The sequence below is a fragment of the Cervus elaphus genome, chromosome 20 (genome assembly GCF_910594005.1).
Source record: "Cervus elaphus chromosome 20, mCerEla1.1, whole genome shotgun sequence".
NCBI lineage: Eukaryota > Metazoa > Chordata > Mammalia > Artiodactyla > Cervidae > Cervus > Cervus elaphus.
The window spans coordinates 122732944-122743068 of NC_057834.1; the positions used below are offsets into that span (position 1 = coordinate 122732944).

Consider the following 10125-nt stretch of genomic DNA (forward strand, 5'->3'; position numbering starts at 1 on the left):
AATCAGTCTCAGCCGTTCCGTGACCCCGGCCCCGAGAAAGGAGGCGGCCGGCAGCAGGCCGCCTTTGCTCCTCCAGCTAGTTGGTCAGGGTCTAGTGGCACAGCCAGAATCAGCACCCCCACCCAGGAAGCTGGGACCCTGACCCCCTGGCAGCCCTCAGCAGTTCAGTCTCCTCTGTGAGTGGACGGGGAGCCAAGAAGACTGTCCCAGAGTCGCGGGGAGGTGCAAGCTCCAGCAAAGGCTGAGCACCGGGGGCAGGAGACCAAGGGGCCAGCAGAGGCAGCTTCCTAACAGCTATAACTCCTAGGCCACCAGCCCTCTGGCCTCCTTCCTTGGGGAGTGGAGCCTCCCCTGGGTTAATGTTCACCAACGTGGTGCCTCCAGGCCTCTGTACACATTGTTCTCTATACTGGAAAAAAGGCCTTCTCCTGGCCCAGCCACCAATTCACCCACCAGAACTCAGCTCCAGCGGCTGATCACTGTGAATCTTCCCTGAGTGGCCCTCCTCAGTTTTTCAGATTGGTACAGCATAGTGAAGGAGCAAAAAGTGGCACAGACCCGTGCTTCTCAATCCAGGGAGATCTTGCCCCATGATGGGACATCAGGCGATGTCTAGAGACAGTTCTGATTGTCTGACGGGGGGAGACAGTTCTGATTGACGGGGGAGGGGGTTAAGTGCTACTGACACAGTAGGAAGAAATGAGGGATGCTGCTGGACATCCTACAATTAACAGGCCAGCTCCCCCAAATTAAGGATTATCTGGTCCAAAATGTCAACAGTCCTGAGGCTGAGAAACCCCAATGCGGACAGCAAAATCGTTCCCTGATATCCCCTAGGTCCTGCCCTGGCCGCTGCCCCAGAACCCAGTCCCTATGAGTACCCTGGGCCCCAAGACCCCAGGTATGCTTGACTCTTACATTAGCTGAACCTAGGCCTCTGGATCTCAAGGCATCTTGCCTGCCCCCTCTCAGTCAGTTTTGCCTCCAGAAGCACAGCCATATAGCACACCCCAGTCCTACCCCTTCGCACATGCCATCAGCAAGTGGCCTCCCCAGAGGACAGAGGGCTCCATGTTCAGGCCCCTTTTCTGGTGAGAGTGGGCTCCCAGGAAGGTCAGACCCATAATCCGTGGATGGACAGGTGACCCATACCCATCCTTCCCATCTGACCTTTCCGACTAGTGACACAGCCTTCCCCCTGCATCTTCTGCTGCTGCTGCTGCTAAGTCACTTCAGTGGTGACCGACTCTGTGTGACCCCATAGACGTCAGCCCACCAGGCTCCCCCATCTCTGGGATTCTGCAGGCAAGAACACTGGCATGGGTTGCCATTTCCTTCTCCAATGAGTGAAAGTGAAAAGTGAAAGTGAAGTCGCTTAGTCGTGTCCGACTCTTAGCGACGCCATGGCCTGCAGCCTACCAGGCTCCTCTGTCCACGGGATTTTCCAGGCAAGAGTACTGGAGTGGGGTGCCATTGCCTTCTCCCCCTGCATCTTCTACAGATGCCCAAATCCCACCTCACCACACACAGGGCCTGGCCCCCAGCAGACGCCCGATTTGTGCTCATTTCCTCCCCCTCCCTAAGCCAAACCCATCTCTTCCACAGACCTCTTCACTGGCCATCATGCAGAACCGTCCAGGGGGGCCTGGCAGAAGGCAGGGTGATGAACAAGACAGTCAGGGGCTCTGCCTTCAGGGCACTTGCAGAGGACTCAGACTCGGCTGGAACCCGTCCTCCCCAACTCCTCCTCCAGGTCCCCACCTCAGCGATGAGCACCACCACGGCCAGCCACCCAAGCCAGCCAGGCCTCCTCAAATTCTCCCTTTTCCTCATCCCACCTGTGCAGCTGGTCAATACGTCTGAATGTGTCCTGCCTCCACCCCAACAACCACCACGTTAGGAAGATCTCATCAGCACCCATGTCTTCAGTGGGCTTCCTGCCTCTGGTCACTCCCTTCCAACCCTTCCTGCACACAAACCAGCGCTCCATTCAGTTTACAGAAACGCATATCCAATCAAGGCCCTCAGCTTTGTCTGCTGCTTTTAACCCACAGTAGAGATGCAGATAATGTTTCATGAATGAACAAATGAATGGGAAAATGGGTGGATGAATGTGTGGATGCAGGTTCTTTGATTAAGAACTTTCAGTGCCTTCATATCACGCTCAGCGAAGAGTCTTTAGTCTGACATCCAAGGCCCAACACACTTCAACTGCAACCAAACCCTCCAACTTCATTCCCTGCAACTCTGCTCTGGGCTTCTAGCAGATAGAGAGAAGTCGATTTCAAAGAGACATGGAAGAATGGACCCCAGATCTTGTGAGTATCCTACTCTTTCTTCCACAACCTACAGTCAACAAGAACGGTCTTTTCTATAGAAACATGGTGAATGGGAAGCACAGAGATCCTGGTGGAAGTCCTGCAATGTTACCCAGAAGCCTATTTCACACCTACAGCAGCTGACAAGCTGTATATCATTCCCCAGCCACCTCCACCACCCACTCCAGCCAGAGACTCGAGAGCCATCCGCGACACCTCCCTCCGCCTCCTGTCCCACATTCAACCCTTCACCATGTCCTGTCTACTCGGCCTCCCTAAATAGCACTCAAATCCCTCCTCTCCACCTCCACCACTGCCTTCCTTGTCCAGGCCTCCATCACCTCTCTGCCACATGCACACTGCATCACCATGTCTCTTAGCGACAATCCTTTCACAGCTCTCCACCAATCTGAGTCTAGATCTGAACTGCCCAGCCTGGCCCTCAGGGCCCCTACCTGGCTGGACACTCACCAGGCTTCTGCTTGCTCACGCCAGTCACTCTTGGACAACCGGCAGTGAGGGCAGGGCACCGGGGCCTCCGCTCCTTCCTGGAAAGAGGGGAAAGGATGAGGAAACATTAAGAACAGCACCACAGCAGAACATGTATTGACACAGAAAGACACTCAAAATGTGTTTATGCAGGGGTGGGAAAAAAGCAGTTTATGGGACTGTTCAAGCAGGACGATCCCCATTTAGTAAAAATGCCCATCTCTTTGCTTCATTCACTCACTCCTTCCAGGCTCCTGAGCGCCTACTATGCGCCAGGCTTTCTGCCAGGCACCCTGTATAGAGCCGTGAACAACACAGACCAAGTCCCTGACCTCAGGAGAAAAACTCGTGTCCAAACTCCTTAGCGTGACCTTCCAGCACAGCAGTTCTGCCCACCCACCTCTGCAGCCCCATCTGGCTGTGGTTCCTTGCCAGCCGGCAGGCCTGACAACTTATTTCCTCTTCTGATCCTCAACCTGTGCCATATTCTTACAGCCTCTCAGCCTTGCCTGTGCCCTGCCCCACCGCCAGGACTGCACTCCCCACCTGTTCTAGCCAGTGATCCTTCAGCTCTCAGAGCCAAGAGCACTTTCTCAGGGAGGATGTGCAGGCTACACACTTGGACCTTGCCTCAGAGCAGTGACCACAGATGTGATGATTTATTTATTTACACAATTGCTGAGTGGCCGCTGAGTCACAACCGTAATAAGCTTGGTGCGTGCCGGTTCAGCTCCAGGTCCCCAGCTCCCAGTAGAAGGCCAGCGCATAGTAGGTGCTCCATCAATATATGCTGACTGGGCAGATGGACGCATGAATGAGTTCACAGAAAACAGCCCAACCTGGGAAGAACCACGCCAGCATCCACGGAGCCTTCAAAGAAGCTTCAGAAGCAATGTTTATTTTTGACTCTGTGCTGCTCTATAATTTCTAAAATGAAGGTGTGCTCCTGGATGCCTCTTCCACTGGCACACACACAGTGAGAGGGCCCGGCCCCGTCCTTCTAGAACCATTACTGAGCCCCTACCTGGCGTGGGTCCCCTCCTGGGTCGGGGAAGGGGTCTGACCTGCCCACAGATCTCACAGCCCCCTCCCCACTGCTCAGCAACCATCTCCCCGCTGCCCGCGCCACTCGGGCCGCACCTTCCACGGGTTTCTCCTCGGTCTCACGTCCCCACGCACACAGGGATCCTGCTCCACACGGCAGTTCCATCCTGGCTCCTCCCCAAACAGACCCTGACTGGGTCAGGGAACCCCCCGAGGCCAACCCCCCACACCTGGCACCTGGGAATCAGCCTCACTTGAGACTGACCACCTTGGCAACACAGGTGATGTCCGCAGGCCGGAGGCCCATCCTGACTGACCAGGACAGGCCTGGCCAGCCCAGGACCGTTCGTGCTGACCCTGAAGCTCACAGCCTCTCCTACATCCACTGCCCCCTCCCCCAAGAGCCCAAAGGGCCTGGGCCTCGGGACGGTCACACGCTCCTGGCCCCCAGCCTACTGGCTTCTCCACAAAGCCCCCTGTGGCCCCTGCTCCCAGCACAGGCTGCCAGGGGGGTTTGGCCAGACAAACCAGCTTCCATGTCCCAAACTCAAAGGCCCGTTTGTCTGGGGATGCCCACTGGGGCCTCACAGGGCCAGGCGTGAGGCTGTCAGCTCCACCATTGCTCAGGGACCCTGGGGCAGAGTCCGAGGCAGAGAATGCGGAGGGTCCCCCAAGCCAGCTGCACTATGACCACGCCCAAGGCCACACCAGGAGCACTGGGTCTGGTGCTTGGACCTAAGCTGAGCAGGAGCCACACCTGGATAGGACGGGATATGCCCCAAATGGCCTGGAGATGGGTCAGAGGACAGACAAAACAGTCAGAGAAAACCTTGCACGTGGAAAGACCCTAAAGCACAAACAGGATTCCAGAAGAGCTGGAATAGCACCTGGAATCACCAGTGCCCAAAACAACCTAAGAGAGTGATCAGAATCACCCGTCAGGGTCACCTGCAGAGCTCCCAGACACAGCACCAACCAGGGCTGCTGGGCACACCCAGGAGACCAACTGGAGAAGCTACTCAAAAAGGGCCTGGCTGGTACCAGACCCAAGTTAGGAATCACCAGCTGGCATCCACAAAGGCCTCAGGAGCGAGATTGGCATTGGTGACCAGGATCAGGTGAGCAGGCCTTGGCACCAAGCCAGGCTGGCCCCTGGCAGGGTTCTCTGTCATTTGCCAAGTCTGGAAGCCGGCCTGGCAGCAGGACCAGAAGCAAGTTGAAGTCTAGAGGAGAACGGACACTTCTCTCAAGTAGCTCCCAGGCAGCCCCTGTGGCTGCACCAGAACAGTCCCCAGAAGTAGCTAAAACACTGCCAAGGAACAAAACCACTGTTCACAGATCTGAACACTGGGGACACAGTCTAAGTACATCTGGACCTCAGAGGCAGACACCTCACCTGACACCCACGGCCAGGGCAGGTGGGGAAGACAGGGGACCTAACACGCTGAGGCCACCCCTTCTCAGAATCCCCTTCCACCCGTTCCCAACGTCTCTTCCCCAGGGCTTCACCCTCTCTAGTCTTCTCACACTAGCCCACCTGAAGGTCAGATACACCTGAGCAACACACATGATCCAAGGTATGGCATGAGGGCTGAGGGCTAGGCACTCTCCAGCCTGCTAACCAAAGCTCAGAATTGCAGCTACTTTAGGTGAGCAGATGCCCAAAGAGTTTTAAAAGCCCTTCCCACTGTGATTCTGATGGGGTGGGTTTGCATCACCCGCTTTGATGATTATTACAATAAGAACTGCTAACACCGAGACAGCAATCCTTACTAGATGCCAGGCCCTGTTCTAAGCACTTTCTGCATATTAACTTCAATTTTTAACCACTGCACAAGACATGGACTTCTGTTATATCCATTTTGACAAAAGGGAAAATGAATTCAGAGATGTTAAGCAACTTGTTCAAGGTCACACTGCTATTAAGTGGTTTTGAACCCAGCAGTTTGAAACTAGAGCCTGCACTTTTTACTAGTGAGGCTGTCTTCTCTTGGGCACAGCTCTAACACGCTCTCATACTTCCTCAGACCTCTCTCCTGAGCTCCAGATTCTCACACACATCTCCCTCCTAAAAGACCCCCTCATCCCACCCTCAAATGCTCCAAGCATCTCCAAGGCCAAAAGGTTGAACCATGAGCTTATTATCTGCCTCTCCCCAAATCCACCTCTCATGCTCAAGTCCCTGGCTCAGTGAAAGCCCTATTCAGTCACTCCCAGGAACCTAGACCCCTTCCTCTCCCTCACTCCCACATCCAATAAATCATCCTGTCCTAATAAATGTGTGCCTTGTAAATGGCTCCATGCTACCAAACCACCATTTTCTCTCATCTGACTTACCTTCACCCTTCTCATTGGGTATCCTATTTCCATTTACTTCCCGCAGCCACAGAATCCTCTTCTGGAAACATGAATCTGATCACAGCACATTCCACACACCCCACCCTCTCATTCAAGCTTTAATTATTTGGTGTTTCCCTTTTTGTGTTCTCAGAGTAAAGTCATAGTTACTTAACAGGGCATTAGATTTGCTCTATCTCTGAACACACCACAAGTGATAAGACTTCTGGGTGTCTAGACATACTTTTTTTTTTTCCTGCTTGGAGTGCCTTTTCTTCAATTGGAAAACTCCTATTCATCCCTCAAAACCCAATTCAGATAGCTCATTTTCTTGGTCTTCTTTGGGACTCATCTCATCTTGATCTCTGAACTTGTGGTGAACTCCTCCAATCTTCTAACCTCAGTTCAGAATGGCGGCTGCTTCAGGTGATGCTGATGCTGGGCTTAACCTCAGCAGTTCCTAAGGAGTGGGCTGCCTCTTCGACACAGCAGTTAGTCCCATAGGAAGCATGGCAGCCCAGCTGAAAGTGCCTAGCCTAGAGTCTGGCACACAGTTGGCAATCAATAAGAGGTTACTGAGTTGCTCTGCATTCTCATGATGCAGTCTGTTCCCCCAGGGACCATGAGCTTCTCAAGGGCAGGGCCCTGGCTGCAAGCTTGGTCCAAGCACACAGCAGCGTCAGTCACACGGGAAGCAATCACCACTGCTGCTGATAGATTGCCACACGGGGGATTCCCACGACAGCCTTAGCACCCAGCGAGGGTTGGACAACTCTTCCATTTTATAGGGGGTGAAACTGAGACTCAGGGAGAACAGGATCTCCCCAAGGTCTCAAACTGGAAAGTGGAGGGGCTGTAGTGTATGTCACGGCCTCTGTAGGAAGAGGTCTGGGTCCTATCTCCTGCTGACTGGACTGGACTTCCACAGTCAGGACTGATGAGACCAAGAGTGGAGCGAGCACAGAGAGCAAAGGCCGGCATTTTGCTGCACAGAAATACAATTCCCAAGTAAGGTAGCCAGGCTGCTCTTACTGTAACGCTGCCCCCCTCCCCGAAACCCCCTCCCCAACTGCTTCACCAGCACCCAAACCTAGCCTCCTCTCCTAGAAGCCAGGACACCATACACACGCTCACCATGTGCACAAGCCTGACCAGAGGGGAGGCCAGGAGCTACAGGAGGAAGGAGAGAGGAAGATGAAATATGAAATATGAAAACTATTTCCTTTTTAAAGGGAAAAAAGAGGGAAGAGGAAAAGCAAACAGAACTACAGAGATGTTTCCAATGACAAGGGGAAACTGAGCAGGCAAAAATGTACGAGAAGATGTGTGCACAAGAATGCACGAGGCTGCACATGTACACACACCCTTCCTAGGCTGTGCACAGGGGTGGGTGCAGTGAGAGTGTAAGCAAGCACACAGACTGGGACATGGGCGTGCAAACACAGCAGATTTTGGACCTCTGGCTGCTGCGCAGGCCCAAGTGTGCAAGTGAGAGGGCACTGGGGAGACAAGTGGATATGGAGTGGAGGTGGGGGTGGGAGGGTGAGCTGAGTGTGGAAATAGGGGAGTGTGAGTGTGTGGCCTGGGCTGGGGCTGTGGATGTGGGGGTACTTGGGGAGGCTCACCTGCGCCTTCCTGAAGCCCTAGGCTCATTCATACCATCAGTTAAAAACTGGGATTTTCTTGCTTCCTGAAGCAAGAGTTAATAAGGAGCCAAGCATAGAATTTCCTGAGATTTTTCTGACAGAACCTTGCTCTGGATCCCACTGGATGCCTGATGCCTCTCAAAGGATCCCTCAGCAGATCTCCTGCCTTCTCGGGGGATCCTTCACCATTGAGGATCCCCCTGGAAGCACCAGCCCTGGATCCTTTTCCAGACCTCCCACCCCAATGCACTTCTCTGGTCAGATCCTGCACCAGGTCATTCTGGGAGCCCAAAGGGAGTCTTCATCACCAACACTTCCGCAGTCCAGACTCCCGGGCCTGCTCCCCGGGGCCCCCAGGGGAATCCAGAGGACCCTCCCCCCGACTCCTGCCAGCAGCCTCCTTTCCAGTTCACAGCTCAGACAGGCACCCGGCACCCACCCATCAACCTGTTCCAACTCGGGGGCCCTGCACTGGGGGGTGGGGGGTGTTGAAAAGAGGAGAAAAACTAGCCCCTCCCCCACCCTGGGGTGGACGAACCAGAGGGGCAGCATTCCAGAGGAAAGAGGAGGAGGTCTGGGTCTCTGCAAAGGGGCGGCAGAGATTCCAGTCCGTGGGAGACAGAGACAGCAAGAGACCGGCAAGAGATTCGACAAGAGACCCGGGAAGCGAGATCCAGAGATGGGGGAGGGAGCACAGAGAGACCTGGGAAGAGAGAGCAGAAAGCCGGGAAGAGCACAGAGAGACCCAGGGAAAGAACGCAGAGACCCAAGAGAAGGAACACAGAGACCCGGCAAAGAGCACAGAGAGCCGGGGGAAAGAACACAGAGACCCAGCGAGAGAGAACAGGGAGACCCCGGGGGGAGTAGCAGACAGCAGAGAGACCCCGGGCTTGCTTGGGGGTGGAGTGGGTTGAAAGTGGGAGGCCGCGACACGGGGAGACAGAGATACAGAGGCTTTGAAGGGCGTAGAGAGACGGAAACACGGAGGGAAAAGGAGAAATAAGCCGAGACAGGATCGCGGGCACAGCGATGAGGACCGGGGCACACCAACACGGGACGGGACGGGACGCAGGGCGGCGACTGAGTGAACTTTCCGGAGCGGGTCCGAGTGGACACGTCCTCACGGGACAGGTCGCCCCAGGGCCTTCGGGTCACTGCACCCGGGAAGGGCGGGTACAGCCCGGCCCAGCTCCTCCCCAGCCCGCGCCGGCGACCTGGGCGTGGGGGGTGGGAGTGGGGGTTTCCAAACTCGCGCCCCGCGCACCCCGGGACGGCACGTGCGCCCGGGCCGCGAGCAAGACGGGGGCGCGGCGGCTGCAGATCCCCCGCCGGCGGGGAGGGGGCGCCTGTGCGGCGGGGGCGGGGGCGCGGCCTGGACCCGCCTGGAGCTGGGGAGGCGGTGGGAGGCTGAGGGCCGCCCCCGGAGCGTGTCCGCGCCGGTGGTGGGGGTAGACGAGGCGGGACCCAGGAGGGGGAGCCCCGACGCAAAAGGGAAACTTTGCGCTGGGGGGGGTGGGGGGCGGCGCGGGCTGCGGCTCAGGTGCGGCGGGAGGGAGGGGGCGAGGCGGAGAAAGGGGAAGGCGGCGAGGGGCGGCAGGGAGCTAGCCAGCCGGCGGCGGGTTGGTGGGGCGGCGGGGGCCCGTCTGCCGCGGGGTAGCGCGGGGAGGAGCCGTCGGGCTTGGTGGGGGCGCTTAGCCGAAGCGGCGGGCGCGGCAGGTGGGGGCGCGGCCCGGCCTAAGCGGCGCCCCCAGCCCCCCGGGACCGCCCCCAGCTCAGCTCGGCGAACGCGGGGAGAGGGCGGGGGAGTGGGAAAGGGACCGATGCGGAGGGAACTGGAAGGGGGCCCGGGGGTCACTCACCGCCTATCCAGGGGCCGTCGGTCCGCATGTCCCCCCCAAGCCGCTGGGGCCGCTGCTCCCGCTCCTCTTCTGCCGCTGCCGCCGCCGCCGCCACCGGATCCCACTCCCGCCACCGCCACCCGAGCTGGAGCCGGAGCCGGAGCTGGAGCCGCCGCCTCTGCCGCCGCCGCCACCGATTCCGCCGCTCCCGCGCCAGCTCCAGCCTCGTGCCCGCGCCCACGCCCGCGCCCCTGCCCCTGCCGTGCGCGTCCCCGGCGCCGCCCCTCCCCTCGTGCACTCTCGCTCGTAGAGCTGCTGAGCCGCGTAGGCCCGAGACCGCAACCCAGACCCGCGTCTAAACCGGCCTGGACCCCAATACAGAACCGGAACCCCAATAATGAGTACGGGCAGACCCAAACTTCCATACGAAGTCCGGATCCTATTAGAGGCTCC

At 57.3% G+C, this 10125-nt stretch overlaps 1 protein-coding gene across 1 annotated transcript in view; it reads right to left on the reverse strand.

Moving 5' to 3' along the window:
- The window catches only part of PTPRF (protein tyrosine phosphatase receptor type F), an 83693-nt gene extending 73819 nt beyond the window's left edge, over positions 1–9874 (reverse strand). The window contains 2 exon segments of the mRNA XM_043875635.1: positions 2790–2866; positions 9694–9874. The gene's annotated coding sequence lies outside the window, so the exon portion shown is untranslated.
- Positions 9875–10125: the final 251 nt, after the last annotated feature.